We start from the raw sequence: 20,980 nt of genomic DNA, 5'->3' as shown, positions 1-20,980 counted from the left end.
GGAGGTTCCATTCTCAGGGAAAAGGAGAAGAGTAGAAATGGAGGGAGAACTAGCAGTCTGTCAAAGAGAGTGTGTATATGGTGAGAACCCATTACGTACATTTGCATATAATGCCATGGGATACTGGTGCCTAAGTGTACACGACTCCCTGAGGGATGGGATGTGGGGCATGATGGGAATAAGAGAAAATATGAATATTTTCCAGGGTTTCACCTAAGCAACCAGTACATAGCAATGCCACTTATTGATATAGGAAAGGCTTGAAAGGAGGCAAATTTGGGTCAAGAGTTCTGTTTTGACCATGCTAAATCCAAGATGTGGATGAGATCTCTGAGTAAAAATTCCAAGCTAAGAGCTGAATATGTCAGAGTGTGGCCTAAAGGTGTAAATTTGAGAGTCATTAACCTAAAGATAATACTTTAAGGGTAAGTATGAAAACAGTGTCAGAGATCACCGGCTCAAAGAAAAGGAAAGTTATGTGTTTTTAAGTGCGATTAGACAAATTTTAAAAACCTGGAATGCTCTATCTTACAGGCCTCTCAGGATCATGAAGTGTGCAACTCTTGCATCGTCTTCTAAGTACACCTGCCTTAGAACTGCAAGCACCACTCTCAACAAGCAAAAAGCCCTGTGACATCATTTGTTTTTAAAAAAAAAGAACTTGAGAGAGCTTTTTCAGTTGTATGTGTCTCCCATCAGCGCTGCTTTTTGATTTAAAAACAATTGCAATTGGGCAATATTTAGGCCACAGTGTAGTTAAATTAGGCTTTCTCAGACTTGCCTTGGGGATGCAACAAATGGATGTTGTCTCCATGGGAAATAAGCTCTGAGGCCTTCACTGTGGGAACACAACCGGCTTGCCACTTACAGGTTACCGACTGCCATTGCATGACTGTAATCAGACCCATCCCTAACTCCAGGGAGTCTATAATATAATAATAAAAGCAGTAGCGCTAGACAGCATTATTTATTGAGCATTTACTATGTGCCAGGCACTTTATAGATACAATTCTAATCTTCACACAGACTTGATGGGGAGGTATTATTTTCCCCATTTTGCAAATGAAACTACCAAGACTCATACAACTGTGTCTTATTAAAGAAGCACATCTGCCTTTCCTTAGACTTTTCTGCATATCTAATTTTTTCAGGAAGCCTTATTATTATTTATTGGGGCATCTCACTTAGCTCTCTCATGTGCTCACCTAAGTAGAAACCCCATCTCATTCTTTTTAAAATCAACTACGGTCTCTGTCCTATAATGGGTACTCAAATATTTATTAAACAATAAACTAGAGATACAGCTATGACAACACACATAAAAAAACCCAGATTTATTAAAGGGGTAGAATTGGGGCCCTGGCTGGATAACTCAGTTACTTGGAGTTGTCCTGATATGCCAAGGTTTTGGGTTCGATCTCTGGTCAGAGCACATACAAGAAGCAATCACTGAATTCACAACTTAAGCGGAGCAACAAATTGATGTTTCTCTCTCTCTCTCTCATTCTCTCTCCTTCCCTCCCTTCCTTACTCTCTCAAACCAATAATTTAAAAAACAGGATGTAGAATTCAGAAAACATCCTGAAATATCACTTAGTCGAGAGGTCATTACCTGGCTGGCCCCAGGTGGACTGTAGCCTCAGGAGTGTATTGGGCGGTTTTCAAATTCGGGAAAATAAAAAGTCCTATTAGCTCTCAGTATTCAAAAGTTGGAAAGTTGCAAACAAAAATTCAGATTTTTTTGCTTCCCTTGACCTCTGATAACACTGGACTCGCATTCCCAAGGTAAACAGGGAGAGAAGGGCAGAACAGGGGCTGCCCTTAGTCCCATTTAGATTCCACCCCAGCACCTGCAGGCACTTGAATTTGCAAGCTGAACCATCAAACTCCCTTATTTATTATAGAAGCGAGAAAGCTGAGGCCGAGCAAAGCGATGTGACTTGCTACAAGGGACCCAGGTGTTCTCACTCCCCACCGTGGCCCCATCCCACAGCCCGCCCTGCACAAGGTACATGGGCATCTTGAAAAACTATCTGCCATGACTACACGTATACCGAGATTGGTATACAGCCACATCTTACTCTCAGTATGAGGAAAAAGACTAACTATGGGGATCGGGTTAGTAAAAAAAGATCTTGTCAGTTTAAACAATTGCAGGGCAACAAAATTTCTACCTGTCTTTCATCGCAGGTTGGCTTATTCTAATCTGAGGCTCTTTTCACTTCCTTAAAAAAATAGTAAGTCCGAGTTAATATTTATTCCAATTCTGAGACAGCCTTGGTTTCAGTTTCTGAATCACTGGGTAACGATCCGGTAAGAGGGCGGGGTGGACGGAGAAGAAGAAACAGCTGGTTTAGGAGGGGGCCTCCTGGGAGCAGCCATTAGACAATGTGGTAATAATATGGTGAACAGATTGCCTAGAATATGTCCAAATGTGAATTAAAGTGTTTCCTGCTGCCTTACTCACTCTGTAGGCCCCTCTAGAGTTGCTCACTGAATTTAATTCCTCTCAGGGTCATCATTGTCCCTTTCCCCCGCCAGAGCATCCATTCAGGGGGGGGAGGGGCCAGGGTGCGGAATCACCAGAAAGCCAGAAAAACAAAAGCAACGACCTCTGAACCCGATTCCGTGAATCATTGATCTATTAAGTCAGAAAGTTTCAGGCACATGCTTCAGATTGCACTTTTTGTACCCTAGGCCAGTGCCCGTCACATTTTATTGTGTTCGCCAGTCTCTTGGAATCTTGCTGAAGTGCAGACTGATTCAGCAGGTTTGGGCTTGGACCTGAGATTCTGCATTTCTAACAAGCCCCCCTGCTTGCCCGGGGACTACACTTCAGAGTACCCAGGCCCCAGAGCAAATCACTGGTTCTCAAACCTGCCTGCCCCTCTGAATTACCTGCAGGCCCTTTAAGAACTACTAACACTTGGCTGTCCTTGGCACACTCTGATTTAATAAGTGTGGATGAAGCCTGGGCTTTTTGGCTTTTTCAGCGTTTGCCAGGAAATGCTAGTATGAAGCGTAGTCAGAGAAGCACTAGAGCCGTAGCTCTCACACTGTGGTGCACACTGGAGTCACCTGGGGGGTCTGCTCAAACAGATTGCTGTGCCCCACCTTGCAGAGTCTCTACTGGTCCGGGTGGGGCCTGATATTTTGTAGTCTAAGGAGGTGCTGCTGCAGCAGCTGCTGCTGCTGCTGCTGATCTGGGGGTCGTGTTTCGAGACCCCCTGCAGGTAGGCTGGGGAAGAGGAGAGAGACCACACAGACCACAGCTGTGTCACCACGGGGAGGCACTGTAAGGAAGCTATGTTGACTGTCCTGCTACCCGGAGAGGACTGTCCACCAACGACAGGCAGCCTGTGGCCCCTGCTTTATGCCACAAGACCTGATGGCACTGCAACCTGTCCACTCCATGTGGACATCCCCCTTTGCCATAGTTCAGGCCAGTTGTAGCTCCTCTACAACACAGGGTGGTGGCCTTGCCTTTGGAGAAGCGGTGCTCACGGGGAGGGTGACTGTCCGCATCTGACAAGCTGGAGGCTTCCCACTAAGTGCAGGTGCTGGTAGAACATCCATCCACCCTGGTTTCAGCAGGAGCCCGTGAGACCATCCACAGAGATGGTTTGTGACCTTGGCTCTTCGGCGAAGGGCTAAAGAGCTTCACTATAACCACAGGGACGCTGAGATATGGTGGAAGAAGTAAGATGGAAGAACCAGGATTAGCTCTAAAAAAACACTGAGCTCTTTACTCCAAAAGGTTATATTTCTGAATCAGTGCAAACGTTCCTTCAACTTCTAATTCATTTTTTTACATTCAAAATAAGAAAAAGCACACTATGCGTAGACAGCTGAGATGGGGCAGAGGTGAGGTCTAGCAGATCTTTTAAAATATCTTCTTTTTTAATTTTTCCCAAAGAAAATTTCTTTATTTACCTATTTGTTTTCTTTCAGGGACATTTTCATAATTAGTAGTCCGAGTTTAACTAATTTTAAAAAATTTTTTAAATATACTTAATATATAACATTGTATAAATTTCAGGTGTATAACATGTTAATTTAGTATATTTATATACTGTAATATGATGGCCATTGTAGTGATAATTAGCACCTTTCTCATGTCACATAATTATAACTTCCTTTTAGTGATTAGAATAATTCAGATCTAGCCCTGGCTGGTGTGGCTCAGTGGACTGAGCACTGGCCTGGCCTGAGAACTAAAGGGTCCCCGGTTAGATTCCCAGTCAGGGCACATGCTTGGGTTGGTGGGCCAGGTCCCAGTAGAATAATTCAGATCTAGTCTCTTAGCAAGTTTGATAACTATAATGCAATATTGTTGTCTGTAGTCACTACAGTGTGCATTAGAACTCTAGGACTTACTTTCTGCTTGCTGCAAGTTTGTTTAATCCTTAGAAGAAAACAGCCCCAGGGGTGTGGGAAGGAAAGTGACATTTATTAAGCACCTACTATGTCTTAAGGATGCCACAAACTGTTTTGTCTTCATTAGCTCACAAATTGCAATAGAAAGCTCTGTTATCACTGGAAAGATGACTGTCTGGAATTTTTTGAAAAAAATTTTTATGCAGAGTCGCCTCCTTGGATGAAACATTCTCACAGAGCAAGCGATGCATGTATTAAACATGTAGGGCTGGGGATGTGCATGGGCCAAGAAGCCACAGAAATTTTCTGGACCTCACATGGTAGCCATGCAAACTCCTGCTGAGCGCTGGTCATGTGACGACCCAACGAGGTTTTAGTGATTGCTTTCAGTGGCTTTGCAGGCCTACAGGGGCCCAGGACGGGTTGGGGGTGGTAGGGCTAGTTTTTGTCTGCTGGCAGAGACTTTCAGTATTGTTTTGTTTTGTTACGTGTAAACCATAAATTATATAGCGAAATGAAGCCATGAATGAGGCAAGGGACTAATTCTTTTCCCTCCTAAGAACTATATCAAACATTGGCCTTCAAAATGACTGTGTTTGTTCATCTAACAGGTATGTTTTGGAACCTACTACATGGTAGGCACTGGGTTTACAGCGGTGAACATAATAGACACAATCCCTGCCCTCAAAGAGCTTCAGAGCCTGCAAAAGAGAGACTATGACTAAACATACAACCCAATGCTGTGTATTGAGACTTGACATTCTATCGTAGAAAAACAGCCCCTAGTTGTGCCTATAGGAGAAAAAGAATGAGGAGATCATTGGTATTGGAAGTCCAGAGAATGTGCCGTTACCTGAACCCTGGGAGGTGAGGAACAGGACGTAGGTGGGGAGTTGGTGAGGGGAAAACATTTCAGCTAGCACTGGAATGTCCTTGGGGCAGGAAAGAACTTGGCAACCTCCAGGAACTGAAAGAAGAACCATGGAGGAAAGAGGGTGGATTAGTAATAGTTCTCCAAAGAAGGAGAACCAAGAGGATATATATGGAGAGAGAGAAAGGTGTTATAAGGAGCTGGTTCCCATGACGCTGAAGGCAGAGTCTCCCAGTCTGCTGGAGGCCCAGGAAAGCCGGTGGTGCAATTCCACTTCGAGCGTGAAGGCCTGAGAGCCAGCGGAGCCAACAGTGTAAGTTTCCATCCAAAGGCAAGAGAAGGTTGCTGACCCAGCTCAGCAGTCAGGCAGAAAGTGAGAATTCTCCCTACCCCCACCTCCTTTTTTGGTTTGTTTGTTTTACCCATGCCTTCGACTGAATAGATGAGGCCCACCCATATCAGGGAGGGCGATCTACTTTACTCAGCCCACTGACTCAGGCACCCAGGATCATGTTTAGATACCTGGCCCAGCCAAGCTGACACATAAAATTAACCATCACAGAGGATGACAGTTAAAAGAGGCAAGAGAGGTGAGCAAGGATGTGTGGTGTGTACTGTGTCAGCCTGGTTAAGTTGAAAATGTTTCCTAGAATTCTCTTCCCTGTTGGGTTACCCGGGAGAGGTGAGTGCAGCAGCCGCCAACACCACGGGTCACTGTGGTCAGACAGACACAGTGATGCACAGATGCAGAGGCACCTGCGGGTTTCACCTGCCCTTGCCCTCCTCAGCTCTGCATCTGGCCCTTTTCCTAACTGCTGACCCTGTTGACCAGCAGTGGCCCCTGTTCCACCACCAGATGCTTTGTGGCAGTAATGACATGGAGGCACAGCTTGCCATAGAGGCTTTCCTTGGTCAAATTTGATTTTGTTGGCCAAATGTGCTGCTGGTCAGAGGGACTGGTTGGTGCCTTCTTGGATCTTCTAGTTTCCCTCTCAGACTGTCCACTCCTCAGCTCTTCCTACAGCTCTGCAGGATCTAATTCCTAGAATGAATCTCTTATCCTACAATCTATAGTGTTTCTTCACTGCACCTGACTGATACAATGGGCCACATCACACAGGCCGAGGGAAAGGATAGGGGAAGCTATTGAAGGCTCTGAACCAGGCATACGACCTATGTCTATGGGTGGGGCTCCTTTGTCTACAGCCAGTGCTCAAGCCACCCCCCCACCCACCCCACCCCCAGTATTTTAAATAGGGCAGGGCACTGGGCAGGAAAAAAATGCCGTCCAACTCTGTCCCAGATCGGGTTCCCTGTGTGTTCAGACCTCACTGGCAAGTGATCCTTAGGATTTTGCTCCTTGGTTGTTGTTAGTTTCCAACAAGTGGGATTAATGAGTAAAAGACTGCAGTCCTTTGTGGTGGTGTTTATAGGCAACAGCTGTGGGGCAGGCAGAGGAACAGGTTAAATGAGTTGACTTTTGGACCGAGAGCAGCTGGAAATCTGCCCTCCCTCAGTTCGCATGTGCTCAGCTCCAGAGACAAGCCCGTGTAATTGGCAGACAGAGGCAGGGGTGGCTACACTTCAGAGTCATCAGTGGGCTTTAAAAATACACAATCGCTCCATTGCAGCAGACCATTTCAATCCCATTTCTAGGGGTGAGGCCCAGACATCTCCACTTTTTTTAAGTGCCCAAAATGATCCCCTGAAACAGCCAGGGTTGAGAACCCGTGCGACCTTAACAAAGAGGTTACACACAGCGGCACCCATGGGCCGTACCTGATCTATGTCAGGTTTTCTTAGACAGCGTTTTCTTCCAGAAACTTGAATTTACTGCTGATATTGAAATAGAAAGACTGTAAAGGACAAACCTGAGCTTCCAGCTTCTCTCCTTGGAGAACCTGCAAGGATTGGCAATACGGGACCCACATTCCCATGTGACAGCAACAGTTAAGAGCTTCCCTGAGGAAGCTGTGGGTTCTTCTAGTAGCTACAGTCTCCACTAACCTCTAATGTTTGCTCAGCCTGTTTCACTCATTTTATTATGCTCCTGTCCTCTGTAGACGTGGGATTTGGGGCCCTCCCAGGGATCAAGAGGAGGGGTCAGCAAACTATAGCCCTTGAGCCAAACCTGGCTCACTGCCTGTTTTTGTGTGGCCTGCAAGCTAAGAATCGTTTTTACATTTTGAAATTGCTGGGAGGAAAGAATGATTGTGATAGATGAAAAATTAGGTAAATTTAAATTTCACGCCCTTATTGAAACAGGTCATGAGCACACTTGCTTGTTTATGAACTGTCTGTGGTGCTTTCATGCTACAAGGGCAAAGTTGAGTAGTTGCAACAGAGTCTGCATGGCCAACAAAGCCTCAAATATTTGCTATCTGGCCCCATGCAGAGCAAATTTGTCAGCTGAGGCAATGCGATTTGGAATTGAAGAAAGCAAGCTCTGAACCCCAGATCCATTATTAAGCACCTGAGAGAACTTGGGCAGATTCTGCCACTTCTCTGCAGAATGCGGGAGACTGTGATGGCATGAATTAGGTGGCTGCATAAGTCCCACAGCTTAGTGCCTCAAAAGTGCTGAATAATTGTATCCAACAGAAGAATGAGACCAAAAGTTATCCTTTTTGAAAATGATGGTGGTTTTCAATGAATAGTGTAAAAGAGCCAGGGTTCTTTAACTGTAGGAAAAAAATGTTCATTGCTATTCCCTTTAAGAGGTCCCAGTGTTATATCATTAAAGTCTCTCTGAAATAATTCAAATTGAGTTATTGTTCTACATATCTTTTAAATGTAAAAACCGTGATATTTACCAACTAGAAGATCACCTATTTACTCATCATTATCAATTATTATCTTTTGCATGAATAGTAATTTAGAAAGTGAACAGTCCATGTTGAGTGAAAGCTGTCTTTTCTACGATATATATTATATTGTATATTTGAAGTTCATTAATTACCCAGGAGCTGATATTCTCAATAAAAAATGAATATTCCTTTGTTTGATCAAAGTTAGCCAAATAGAAGACTTGGATATAAATGTTTTTAATCCAATTAAATCATCAGAACTGATCACGCACGTGAAACATGCATAACATAAAACAGACCATTTTAAAGTGTACGATTGTGCAAAGGGTACGGTTGTGCGGCACTGTGTTCAGGTGCCGTGCGGCCACAACCACTACCTAGTTCCAGACTCTCTCCATCACCCCCAAAGGGAAGCTGGTGCCCATTAAGCAGTTGCTGTCTGTTTCCTTTCTCTCGAGTCCCTGAGAACCACTAATATGCTTTCTCTCTCTGAGAATGTGCCTGTTCTGGATGTTTCATTTTGGTGGAATCATGTAGTTTGGGGCCTTGTGCACCTGGCTTCCTTCACTGAGCATCGGACTTCTAAGGTTCCCATGTTCTGTCGTTGCAGTACCAGTGCTTCCTTCCTTTTTGTGGCTGGATAATATTTCATTCTATGGCTATCCCATGTTTTGTTTTTTCGTTTATCTATTGATACACATTTGGGGCTATTGTGATTAATGCTACCATGGACGTTTAGGTACATGTCCTTGCCTGGAAACCTGTCAGAATTCTAGTTTCAGGGCCCTTGAAGTGAGTGCTAAGTGTCTTTGGAAAATATGAGCTAGTTGATAAGGACAGTGAAAGACTGAGACCTCGCCCTGGCTGGGTGGCTCAGTTGGTCAGAACGTAGTCCAGTAAACCAAAGGTTGTGGGTCTGATCTCCCGTTGGGGCGCATACAGGAGGCAACTGATTGATGTTTCTCTCTCCCATTGATGTTTTTCTCTCTCTCTCCCCCATCCTCTCTGTCTAAAATCAATGCAACAATAACGACAACAAGCAAAAAACATATCCTTGTGTGAGGATTAAAAAAAATACTGAGACCTCGATGAAAGGGTCTTTTCTTGTTTTAAATTGATTTGAGAGAGAAAAGAAGGGTGAGAGAGAAACGTCAACTCGTTGTCCTACTTATTTATGCATTCATTGGTTGACTTTTGTGTGTGCCCTGACTGGGGATCAAACCCACAACCTTGGTGTATCAGGAGGGTGCTCTAATCAACTGAGGCCAGAGGAAAGGTCTTGGTAACACATGTGTTTGCTCGCTTAGTGCCTGTCTCACCTCCCTGAATGCAAGCACCATGAGGGCCAGGATGGTATCTGGTATCTTCACTGCTGCACCTTGAGAGCCTGAACACACAGACAATGGCCTGACCACATCTAAAAATAAACTTCTGACCCACAATCGGCATCAACCGGTCTGGGAAACCATTCCACTATCTACAGTAACCAGCCCAGGGAGCCACCCTGCTGTCTCAAAGTCGGACTTGGAGGAAGTCAGATCACTATCTCTAACAACCAGCCTAAGAAGCCAAACAATTGCCCCTGTAACAATTGGCTTCAAATGGCCAGAAATTGACTAATAATTGACAACTTCCCTAGATTTTGCCTTTGTCTGGATCAACCAGAGGAAGCCAAACGTGTACTCCAAGCCAATCACCCAGGACAGGTGGACACCTACCTATAGGTGGGTGTCTCCAGCTTCCCCATGCTGACAGCCTTCAATCTGGACACATTTGGAGCCTTCCTTTCTTCTAATATGAAGTTTCCCCACCCTTCTGCTGACTTTTGAGTCTGCCAAAACACAAATATAGTGGGTGAGTCCTTGCTATAACAACTTCTGAATAAATACCTCTGTTTGTTCTCCTTTGGATGGTCTTTATCGATGTCCACAACCTCCATCACCTGGACAGGGCCTTGCACACAGAGGGTATCCGGACAGTCACTGTCCATGATGTGAACATGTATGGCCAAGGAGGGGTCAGTGCCATCTTTTCATTCCCATGCTGGGACACTCAAGCCCACAGCACACTCCTTGGTCTAACTGCAGCCCCATCCTCTCTCTAACTCCAGACCTGCCCACACAGTGGACAACTCACCATCTCTACCTGGACATCCACAGGCCCCCGTGTTATGATGGATAGATAGCTGGTTAGGTATTAACAAAAGAGAAGCAAGAAAGCTGGCTAAGCCTGATTACGTTGGGAGACTACAGTTTCACAGAAACTCCAGGGAATAGTTGAAATAGCCCTGTCAAATGGATTAACGTCCAAGTGGGCATGAAAGACCAGTTTCCCAACTTCCCTAGGGAACAACCAGTTAGCTCCCCCATATTAACAGGTAGAGGGATAAGCAGTGAGGGGGAAATTCCTCTGCTGAGGCATGCGCAGTAGGACCCAGGATGGTACAGGGGGAGGTCCATTTACTATAAGTGTATGTGCAGTAGGAGCAAAAATGGTGACCATGAAGGGAAGGAGAAGAACCTAGGAAAGGGATTGAATAGGGGGAGGCACTGGCATAGCCAGGAAAGAGCCAGGACAGTTTGAAAGAAAGCTTACTCTAACCTAAGCCCAAGGAAATATAATCAAAGTGTAACAAAAGCCTGTGGCTCATGCTCTTCCTTAAGCAACTGCATAAGGCACAGTGCAGCACCAGTCATGGTCTGAACAGGAACAAGAGATGGTGCTGGACTACTGGAGCCTTGAATGCCAGGCTAATGGCATGGCAGCTCTGGGTCCTGGCCCTCCTCCTGGGTTTAGTGGGGACAAGTACGGGCCTGTGGCCCCAGAGGCTGGAAGTCATCAGCAGCGAGACAGAGCTGAGCCACCTGGTCATGGATGAGACATCGCCTTACCCTTCCTTTGTTTATGCTCCTATAAATCTTGCCACTATACTTCGAATCCTCTGCATGTTTCCCTGAAATGCATTTCCTGTGAAACTGTGGAATAATGCTATTTCCTCTGGCAACACCTGGGACTCCACATGTGGCAGATCTACCAGGTACTTCCTCCCTTCCTCCCGTACCTCTGTGACTGTTTTCCTCACCCAGAATCCCCACCAAGTGCCCTGACTGGAATGTGGGAGTCAGCCTATCTCCTCTCCGTCACGCTCTCTACCCCGTAATCCATCAGTGAGTCCCATTGGTTCTGTTCCAGAACGCCCAGTGAGTCCACCCCTTCCTCCATCCCGGGTCAGGCCTTCATTGCAACAACAGCCCAGAACTGGTCTAGCTGCCTTCAGTCTGGCTTCCAAAACAGCCAGGAGACACGTCCTCTAACAACCCATTTCTGACCAGGAGACTTCTCTGCATAGCAACCTCTCTCAGTTACCATCAGGTTAGAGTCTAAACTTAAGAGAAGAGGCTTTCTGGAGCCTGCCCACCTTTGCAGCTTTAACTGGGGTGCAGCCTACAGTCTAATCTTTTGAGCACTTGAAGGCACTCCCTGCCTCCACTCCCCCTCACTGTTCCTCCCTGCCCCCGCCCCAGCCCAGGCTGTTGCCTTTACCAGACACGCCTCCCTCCTTTCCCTTTCCCTTTCCTTCCCTACTTGGCAGGTGGCTCCTCTTCTTCAAGCCTCAGGGAGTCACTGCCTACGTAGTGGGGCCTCCTGGTGCTGCCACAATCCCCTCCCGATACCTGGTGCTCTGGGCTCCTTGCACCAGGAGGAGACTTGCTGGTCATTCCCCTCCCTTCCTCCAATCGAGCAAATTCCTGGAGAACAGGGGTTTTCATTTTTAACCTCTGTCATTGCAGAACCAAACATAATGCCTGGCACTTAGCAGATATCAGAACGTCAACATTTGTTGAGCAAATAAATGTGTGCTAAAGAAGAGAGCTATACCAGGGCAGGATTTCCCAGCGGACTTTGGGGCCAGTACCAAAACAGGGGAACTCTCTACCCCAGATTTATTGGGAAAGAATTTGATATTTGATAGTTAGATAAAAGCAAAGAAGTCATCATTCTGAAAAAATGAGGAAATGAACATTTTGTTGAACTTCTTTACGAGGCTTTTTGCTATCTAGGGTTTTATTTCCTATTCTTATGTTCCCAATTTTACTTGTAATAATTGACACATAAAACTTGTTTTTGAATAAGTATAATTCTTGAATAACATTTATTTTTGAATATGGACAATCTGAACAATTATACACCGTTTATTAACTTTCTCTTTTTTGAAAAAAATGGTGTAGAAGAAGTATACACCGCTTTTTCTTTTTTAAAAATTAGGACCCATGGGAAAGACTTCTTTCATATTTCCTCCCTTCCTTTTAAAGAATACCTTAACTTCTATTGAGTAAATTTACATTTTTATTATCTTGTGTTTTCCTCTTTTCCTGACTTCCAAGAAGCTCAGAGCTGAATTTGGCCTATATTTTATAATTATTTAGTAATACAGTGCATGCATTTCTGACCACTAACTTCACAGGTTATTATTTAACTTTTATTTTTCCTTCTGATTTCTTTACCTTTATTTTGGGGGCTTAGCTATACTATGGTTATAATTTTTTAATAAATAGATTATTTTAAGAATCATTTTATAGAAATAGCAGGTTTACAGAAAAATCAAACAGAAAGTACAGGGGCTTTCCACACACATACTCCTTCCCCATAAATCTCCCCTACTATTAACGACTTGCATTGGCAAGGTCTGTTTGTTACAACTGATGATACAATAGCAACGTGTTATGATTAACTGCAGATGTATAACTTATATTAGGGTCCATGCTTTGTATTGTATATGCTATGTGTCCACCATTTCAGTATCACAAGGGATAGTTTCATGGCCCTAAAAATCCCCAGTGATTCACTGTCTATCTGTCCCCCAGCACCTACTTCTGTTCCTGTTTTGAATTACATAAGAAAAAGGACAGAAAGGAATCATAATCATTTTATCCTATCATCTTTTTTATAAAAACTTTCAGACATCCCTAAAGGTTGGGAAAATGACGCGGTGAACACCAGGATGCTTTTCCATTTGTATTCAACCATTTTAAACACTTCGTCATTTTTGCCTTCTATTATTACTTATTTTGTTTTATCTTACTTACATTTCTGACCCATTTAAAAGTCAGTTGCAGCCCCTGGGAGCAGTTCATTCCTCAGTACTCAGCATGCATCCTGTAGGACTAAAGACACTCTCCGGCCCAACCTCGATGCCGCCCTGACACCTGCAGAAACCAACAGCGACTCTGTCCTATCGTCTTGTGTCAAGTCTGCACTCGCATTTCAGAATGCCTTCCATGGCTGCTTCGTTTCCTCAAGCCAGGAAGTCACTAAAATTCCTGTCTGGCATGACTGTTGTCTCTTTAGTCTCTTTTTATCCAGAACAGTCCTCTCATCTCCCATCTCTTTCCACCCTTTTTTTAGCTGTGTAAAACATACGTAACCTACAATTTGCCTTCTGAACCCTTTTTAAGTGTTTGTTCAGTTCAGTGGCACTAAGTGCATTCATTCACATTGTTGTCCAGTCATCACTACCATCCATCTCCAGAGCTTTTTTCATCTTGCAGAACTGAAATTCTTTATCTGTTCTATAATGACTCCCTATTTATTTTCCTCCCAGCCCCTGGCAACCACCAATCTACTTTCTGAATGACATGGACTTTTCTGATGCAAAAAAACTATAAATATTTAATGTCTACATCTTCATGCATTTGAAGATAATTATACACCTGTAAAACTGTCACCATAAATAGTGCTGTAAATATAAATAACTGTCATCTGTAAAAGTTTCTTCCTTCCATCCTTTTTTGTGGTAAGAATATTTAACATAAAATCTACCCTCTGAACAAAATTTTAATACAATGCAGTGCCATTAACTACATGCACTATGCTATTCAGCGGTTTTCTAGAACTTATCCATCTTGCATAACTGAAACTCTGTGCCCTTTGACCAACACCCCCTGGACACCCCTCCCCCCAGCCCCTGGAAACCACCATTCTACTCTCTGCCTTTATGAGTTTGAGTATCTTAGATTCCTGATATAAGTGGGATCATGTAGTATTTGTTCCTCTGTGTCTGGCTTATTTCACTTGGCATATTGTCCTTCAAGTTCATCTATGGTATAGAATTAATACCAATCTTTTTAAAGCTCTTCCAAAAAATAGAAGAAGGCACACTCCCAAATTTATGTGATGAGACCAGCATCACTATGATACCAAAGCTGGACAAAGACATTACAAGAAAACTTTAGGTCAATGAATGAATGAAGACTGATGAATACAGATGCAAAAATTCTCAAAATATTAGTAAACCAAATCAACAACACATTAAAAGAATCATACAACCTCACCAAGCTGGATGTGTTTCTGGGATGCAAGAATGATTTCACATACTCAAATCAGTATGATACACCAGATGGACAGAATAAAGGATAAAAATCACATGATGATCTCAACCGATACAGAGAAAGCATTTGACAAAATCCAACACCCATTTATGATAAAAAAAAAATCTCAACAAATTAGGTATTGAAAGAACTTACCTCAACACAACAAAGGCCATACAAGAAGAGCCCACAACTAACGTACTCAATGGTAAAAAAAACAGAAGCTTTTTTCCTAAAATCTGGAGCAAGGCAAGGATGTCCTTTCTCATCATTTCTAGTCAACAAAGTACTAGAAGTTCTAACCAGAGCAATTAGGCATGATAAAAATAAATAAATAAAAGACATGTAAATGGGAAAGGAAGAGATAAAATGATCTGTTTCCAGAGGACACAATCCTATAAGAAGAAAATGTTAAAGGTTCCATAAAAAAACTGTTAGAATTAATAAATGAATTCAGTAAAGTTGTAGGATAAAAAAATCAACACACAAAAATCAGTAGAGTTTTTGCACTAACAATGAACTTTTCAAAATGAATGATACTGACTTTTAAAAGAATCATGGCCACTTGTCATGAAAAATGTCCCACCTTCTGAATGTGTCTGATCGCTTCCTCTTGGGTTAACACCCTTCCCCATCTTTCTTGCAAACTGGAAGGTAGTTCTAGAGGCTTGGTTACATTCAGGCTAGCTGTTTTAGGGGCAAGAAACCTTCATAGGTGATACACCCCTCTGAGTGCATCTTTTCAGGAAGACACACAGCATTATATGCTTCAACATTTTCTGGGGGCTTAAGGCCCCTGAAGGACACAATCTGGCCTTGAGTCGAATGCAATCTCTGCTGCTCTGCCCCCTCCCCCCCGAAGCTTCTCCAAGTTGGTGTCTCCACAATGTTTATAGTTGTTAACTTCATGCTGCATTTTCTCCCAGCCACTGTGACCTGGCCTCAAAACCGATACTAATCTTTAGCAGTCAAGGATGAGAAGAAAATATTCTATTAAATTGGCTTTAATTGCCCTCTGCCTTTCGCTCCCATGTTCAGAAGACTGCTTTAATCTCAAAATGTATTTTTACCCTTTACTTTTTGATCATTAAATGGATATGGAGTTCTTTGCTTTGATTTTACCATCCTGGTGCATCTTCCTTCCAAAGGTGTTGATGTGGACAATTTCAGAAAATTTCAAAGAGCAGTCTTAAGATCTGGACCCAGGTTCAATCATTATCTCTATTTCCTTAATCAAAAATATAAATGTCCAAATTGGCTTAAATTCTGTGCAGAAGGAAAGAGGAATGGCAAACATACATATTTCCATAGAAGTTTGTGGAGGTTGGACGGAGTAGGGAGCTGGTAATAATGATTATAATAATTTCATAATTATAAAAATAGCTACTAGTTGCTGGGCCCCTGACATGTGGCTACTTGCATGACATCTCCTCCCTCCCCCAACACCAGATTTCTGATTCTCCAGCATCAACTCGCTGTCCAACAATTCAATTCAATTCTGACACTACCTAGAGTGAGTGTCAGGTAGTGGATAACAATTTAAGGGCTCAGTTCCGCAAGAATGCCCCACTTTAGGTGCCAGTCACAAGTCTCGGGCCACCTGCACATCGAACCAACTGCTTACAAATTCAGGGGTTCTCACAACTCCCTCCTCAACATCAAAAATTTTCTAGAAGGGATTATAAAACTCAGAATACACATCACTTACACTTGTAAATTTATTGGAAAGGATAAAACTCAGGAAGAGCCCTGGCTGCTGGGTCTCAGCAGACTGAACAGCAGACCATGGACCAAAGGGCTGCCAGTTCAAGTCCTAGTCAGGGCACATGCCTGGGTCACAGGCCAGGTCCCCGGTAGGGGGTGCCAGAGAGACAACCATGTATGGATGTCTCTCTCTCCCTCTCTTTCTCCCTCCCTTCCCCTCTCTAAAAATAAATATATAAAATCTTAAAAAACAACAACAGCCAGATGGAAGAGGCAAGTTGTGGAAGGAGGGGGGCACGGAGTGCCATGCCTCTTCAGGTGTGTCCCCACTCCCAGCACCTGAATGGGTTCCCCAGCCCCAGGGCTCTCCAGGCTCCCTGCGCAGCGCAGTCTTCAGCTTCCGTGCCCCTCCCCTGCCTGGAGGTCGGCAGATGGGGCTGGAGATTCTCACCCTCTGATCACAAGTTTGGGCTCTCTGGTAACCAGCCCCATCCTGAGACCAGGGCCCCATCCTAAGTCACCTCATGACCATCAACTCAGCTGTGACAAAAGGGCTTGTTATGAACAAGACGAAATACTGCTATCGCTCAGTAGATTTAAGAGTTTTAGGAGCTCCGTGCCAGGATCAAATATATTTCTTAGGACAGCACATGGGCGGAGTCAGAGAGCAGGCCAAGTGCTGCGGGTGCGGTGGACCGTGGGGGGAGAGAGAAAGCAATGTTTGTGCCCTCCCTGAGCTTGGAGTTTCGTGGGGAAGACAGGCAGGAAAGTAGGCAATTAAAGTGGATTTTGTAAGCAGTAAAAAGGAGTTATAAAAAGAATGCCGAGGAGGGGCACCGAACGAGGAGGGGTCGAGGTAAGGAATTGGACGGAGCGCTTTACGCTGACTGAAAACTGAGTTTTCCCACGCAAAAGAATGAAGTTGGACCCTCATTTAACACCGCATACAAAGTTAACACAAAATGGATTAAAGATCAAAATGTAAGAGCCACCGCATCTAGTTCTGCTTAAAAGAAACACTGTGTATTAGTCACTCCTCAAACAAAAATAGGTATTGAGGTTAGCCTAAAGTCTGCCAGAAATAGTGAAGCAGTGTGGTGAGTTGGCTTCTTTTTAGGAAATTAGAGATAAATTGATCTGGTGTCTACAGAGAAATATCTATTGCTGTAAAATAAAGTTTAAATTCAGACCAGTTTAAAAAAACGTAAGAGCTAAAACAATAAAATTCTTAGAAGAAAATATAAGGTAAAAGCTGCACAACACTGGATGTAGCAATGGTTTCTAGGAAATGATGCCAAAGGCACAGAGAACAAAAAAAAACACAGGCAAATTGGACTTCAGGAAACTTAAAAATGTTTGTGTATCAAAAGGCACTATTAATACAGAGAAAAGGCAAGTCGCAGAATGGGAGAAGATTTACGTACCAAATCTCTGATAAGAGATTACTATGTAGCCTATCTAGAGACTCCTAAAATTCAACGGCAACAAAACAGACATCCCAAATAAAAAACGGACAAAGGACTTGGATGGACATTTTTCCTGAGGAGATATAGGAACGGTTGATAAGCTCATGGAAAGATGGTCAACGTCACTGATCATTAGGCAAATGCAGATCAAAACCGTCATGAGATACCACCTCATATTCGTTAGGATGACTATTATAAAGTAAAAACAAACCCCAGACTAGAAAATATCGAGTGTTGGTGGGGATCAAGAGAAGTTGTTACACTTGTGTATTGAAAGTGGGCAGGTAAAATAGAGCAGGTGTGTATGGTGGTTTCTCAAAAGTTAAACACAAAATTACCTTATAATCCAGAAATTTGGCTTCTGAAATTCTCAATTTTAATTTTTTGGAAAGAATCAAAAGCAGGACCCTGGGTGGTGTGTCTCATTTGGCTGGCATCGTCCTGCAGAATGAAATGTCACAGGTTCGATTCCCAGTCAGAGCACCAGTCTGGGTTGTGGGTTTGGTCCCCAGTTGGGGTGTGCGCAAGAGGCAAACAATAATGATGTTTCTCTTACACTGATGTTTCTCTCCCTCTCTCTCCCTCTTCCTCTCTTCTCTGTAGAATCAACGAAAGAAAAAAAATTTAATTGAAAGCAGGGTCTCTAAGAGATATTTGCACACCCACCATTCACAGAAATATTATTCACAACAGCAAAAACACGGACAAAAGACCCAAGTTTCCATGCAGGGAAGAATGGATAAATGTAATGTGGTACACATACACGACAGAATATTATTCACCTTTAAAAAGAAAGTAAACACTGACACCTGCTACAACACCGATGGACCTTTAATTCAGCACTCTAAATGACCTGCCAGACGCACACTCACACAAAACAAATACTGTCCAGTTTCATCATTGTCACTACCTAGAGTAGTCAAAACCACAGAGACAGACTGTGGCGGGGTGGCCGTCAGGGAGGGCGAGGAGGAAGACGGAGCACTAGTGTTTCACGGGTGTGAGGTTTCAGCTTTGCAGGATGAACACATCTAGAGACAGGTGGTGATGGCCGCGGAGTAATATGAATGTGCATAAGACTACTCACCTGTACACTTAAGAGTGATTAAAATGACAAATTTTGCATTATGAATATTTTATCAAAATGTTAAATGAGACAGTAACAAGTGTTGGTGAGGACGTGGAGAGGTCGAAGCCTTCAGACACCACTGGTGAGACTGTACAATGGCGAGAACAGCCTAGCAGTTCTTCCAAAGTCTGAACAGAGTTACCATTAGACCCAGCAAATCCACTCCTAGGTGTACACACAAGAGCAATGGAAACATTTGTCCCCATGAAAACTTGTTTCTGAACAAATAGCAGCATTATTCATAATAGCCCAAAATGGAAATAACACCAATGTCCATCAACTGATGAATGAATAAAGAAAATGTGAATTATCCATACAATGGTATATCACTCGTCCATAACAAAAAATGAAATGCAGTTTACATTACAACATAGATGAATCTTGAAAATGTTATGCTAAGTGATAGAAGGCAGACACGAAGAAGTCACAGAATTTCGGATTCCATGTATGCGACGTGTCCAGAATAGTCAAAGCTACAGGGACACGAAGTCCATCAGTGGTTGCCAGGCCCTGGGGGAGGTGGGGGGCAATGGGGAACGACTGCAACAGGAGCGATGTTTCTCTGGGTGCCGTGAAAGTGTCCTGGAATTAGATTGTGGTGACGGAGGGAGGCACATCTTTGTGACTATCCTAAAAACCACAGAATTGTACATTTAAAAATGATGAACTAGTGGTATATGAATCATATATCATTTTTTTAAATGACAAAAGACTCACCTGGAGATCTTGTTAAAATGCAGATTCTGAGGCAGTACGTTCAGGGCGGAGGCCTGTGATTCTGCGTCTCTAACAAGCCCCCAGCTCCTGCCAGCACTGCTGGTCCATACTCAGTGGCAGGTCTACGCTGTGGCCTGCCCCCGATTGAGCAGTCCTGCTTACCCAACGCTATAGCTCCGTCCCCTGAGCTCTTCAAAGGGCAGCTGCCCAAGAACAGGACACTGAAGCCAAGTGCACTTCAGCCCCCTCAGTCACTGAGCAGAATACACACGGTCACTGTAATGGGACAGCGTCATCAGATCAATGTCTCTTGTTGTGCAAATAATCTCTGTGGTGTGACCTGGGCATTTACTGGAAGCAAGAGACCATTATACAGCAGCTGCCTTGTGTTACAGCCTCAGCACACACATGAAAGGTACAAATAAAATAAAATAAAATTAAATTAAATTAAAAAGGGAAAGTTTACAGACCGACTTAACTCACTATTTCTTATGGCTAAGCAAAAACTCAGTTTTTAGATGTATTCCATAAAACTTTTTGCTATGGTTATTAATCCCATGCCAGAAATCTCAGTTCTTTGAATTTTAAGTCCGTAACTTGTGTTGCTGAAGGCTGGTTTTAATTTCTTTGTCGAATTCTGGAATAGTGTTGTATTAGAAAAATAGACACAATGGGAATGATTGAATTCCAGGCAAAAACCTATTGAAAGAGCCACAGACCCAAATCAGAGACCAACTAACATGCAAACAAATTCCTTCCTTTTCTAGAAATGATGACGCGTGGGAGAGTGAGAAGAAAGCAATCGCTATTCACTGAACATCTAATAGGTACCAGGCGCTCCTCGTGGGTTTGCTTGTTTTTATTTGCTAAGGATCCCGTTGGGCACAAGGAACAGAATGCGTGACGATAGCGGGTGTCTTCATCAGCGATTGCTGGGTAGTGAATAATTCACCAATCTCCGTACCCTCTGATAGCAAACATGTTTTTCTTGCTCATACATTTGTGGATTAACTGGAGTTGATTGTTCAAGGGTGGACTTAGCACCAGGGCCTGAATGTGGTTAAGTCCTGCTGCCCTCATTTTTTCTGAGACCATCAGTTTCCTTTTTAAAAAAAAATGTTACTGATTGATTTTAGAGAGGGGAGAAGGGGAGAGAGAGTGGGGAATGGAAGAGAGAGAAACATCGATTTGTTGTTCCACTACTTTTGTATTCATTGGTTGTTTCTTGTACGTGTCCTGACTGGAGATGGAACCTGCAACCTTGGTGTATTGGGACAAGGCTCTGACCCAGTGGGTTTCCCGTCCGGGGCTGAGACCAACCAGCAGGTTTCTTGAGGCACATTCTTCTCATGGCGACGGCAGAGGCACAGAGGGTGAGCCCGGCTGCATGAATATATTTATTTTAAGGCTCCACTCGTATTTCATCAGCTAGTGTTCCATTAGCCAACGCAAGTCTTGTGACCAAGACCAAAGTCAAGGTCTTTGAGGAAAGACACTCTACCCTTCCCTTGAGGCCAAGAATTTAGATGGATGATTCTACT

General features: G+C 43.6%; 1 protein-coding gene across 9 annotated transcripts in view; it reads right to left on the bottom strand.

Moving 5' to 3' along the window:
- SMG1 (SMG1 nonsense mediated mRNA decay associated PI3K related kinase) overlaps nucleotides 1-20,248 on the bottom strand; it is a 144,795-nt gene extending 124,547 nt beyond the window's left edge. For 2 of the 9 annotated variants that reach the window (XM_053672173.1, XM_053672174.1), the window contains exons 1-3: nucleotides 19,440-20,248; nucleotides 18,504-19,352; nucleotides 17,932-18,190 (exon numbers count right to left, since the gene is read on the bottom strand). The gene's annotated coding sequence lies outside the window, so the exon portion shown is untranslated. Of the gene's footprint in view, nucleotides 1-9,773; nucleotides 11,566-13,142; nucleotides 13,263-17,931; nucleotides 18,191-18,503; nucleotides 19,353-19,439 lie in introns of those variants that run through there. The other 7 variants (XM_053672176.1, XM_053672177.1, XM_053672170.1 and 4 more) reach the window with 6 other exon arrangements.
- Nucleotides 20,249-20,980: the final 732 nt, after the last annotated feature.

The sequence above is a fragment of the Artibeus jamaicensis genome, unplaced genomic scaffold (assembly GCF_021234435.1).
Source record: "Artibeus jamaicensis isolate MK-2021 breed Jamaican fruit bat unplaced genomic scaffold, CSHL_Jam_final contig_729, whole genome shotgun sequence".
NCBI lineage: Eukaryota > Metazoa > Chordata > Mammalia > Chiroptera > Phyllostomidae > Artibeus > Artibeus jamaicensis.
This window is presented reverse-complemented; position numbering and strand designations above follow the sequence as displayed.